The 1,245-nt window shown below is 56.7% G+C and overlaps 1 protein-coding gene across 1 annotated transcript in view; it reads left to right on the top strand.

The window, feature by feature from the left end:
- Window positions 1-1,245, top strand: part of LOC107108467 (phosphatidylinositol 3,4,5-trisphosphate 5-phosphatase 2) — a gene marked incomplete at both ends in the record, with an annotated part of 33,950 nt that overhangs the window by 23,746 nt on the left and 8,959 nt on the right. The window lies entirely within an intron of this gene.

Raw genomic sequence — 1,245 nt, 5'->3', positions numbered from 1 at the left:
TACTTTGGCCACCCAATGAGAAGGGAGCACTCACTGGAGAAGAAGACCCTGATGCTGGGAAGGATTGAAGGTCAAAGAAGACGGGGACGGCAAAGGATGAGATGGTTAGACAGTGTCATAGATGCAACGAACATGAAACTGAGCAAACTTCAGAGGACAGCGGAAGACAGGAGGGCCTGGCGTGATCTGGTCCGTGGGCTCGCGAAGAGTCGGACTCGACTGTGCGACTGAAGAACAACAACTTAAATACAATATTATAACATTTCAAATAACAGATGATCTACATAAAGTGCCGCTGAGTGCAGATGGCGATTACTGCGAGGTGGTCCAGTGTAGCTAGGCCGTTGTCCAAAAAGCTCCGTTTTACAGGCCCTGCGGAACCGCAAGAGGCATCGCAGGGCCCCGATGTCCTCCGGGAGCTCGTTCTGCCTGTGTGGAGCCGCCACTGAGAAGGCCCTGGCTCTACTAATAGCCAGTCTGGCATCTCTCGGGCCAGGGAGGGCCAGGCGATGTTGCGACCCTGGCCTCGGTGGTCTCTGGGGGGGGTGTATGGGGAAAGGCAGTCCCTTCGGTTGGCAGGCCCCCGACCATATAGGATTCAGGCAGACAAGGCCAGGCGCTTCGTCCTGTGTGACCCCAAGCTTCCCGGCCCTCCCTGTGACTTCTCATGGCCCAGGTTGTCTCCAGCGTCAACAAGTCTAGCCTGGCACAGCAGCCAGATTGAACAGCAGCAGAGCCCTCCAGCCCCCCCAGCCAGTTCTGGAGGCCCTTTTATAAGAAGGACACAGAAACCTTGGAGCGGGGGCAGAGAAGAGTGACGAGGACGATTAGGGTTTTGGAAACTAACCTGACATAAGGACATAACATAAGAACCTCAGAGGAGCCCTGCTGGGTCAGACCAGGGAGGGTCCCTCTAGTCCAGTCATCCCATCTCACACAGGGGCCAGCCAGTTCCTCTAGAGGGCCAACAACAGGGCAGAGAGGCCGAGACCTTCCCCTGATAAGAACCCAAGAAGAGCCCTGCTGGGTCAGACCAGGGAGGGTCCATCTAGTCCAGTCATCCCATCTCACACAGGGGCCAGCCAGTTCCTCTAGAGGGCCAACAACAGGGCAGAGAGGCCGAGACCTTCCCCTGATAAGAACCCAAGAAGAGCCCTGCTGGGTCAGACCAGGGAGGGTCCATCTAGTCCAGTCATCCCATCTCACACAGGGGCCAGCCAGTTCCTCTAGAGGGCCAACAACAGG

The sequence above is a fragment of the Gekko japonicus genome, unplaced genomic scaffold (assembly GCF_001447785.1).
Source record: "Gekko japonicus isolate JY-2015 unplaced genomic scaffold, Gekko_japonicus_V1.1 scaffold6146, whole genome shotgun sequence".
In the NCBI taxonomy this organism is placed as follows: Eukaryota; Metazoa; Chordata; class Lepidosauria; order Squamata; family Gekkonidae; genus Gekko; species Gekko japonicus.
The sequence above is the reverse complement of the archived record's forward strand: the minus strand, read 5'-3'. Positions and strand labels throughout refer to the sequence as shown.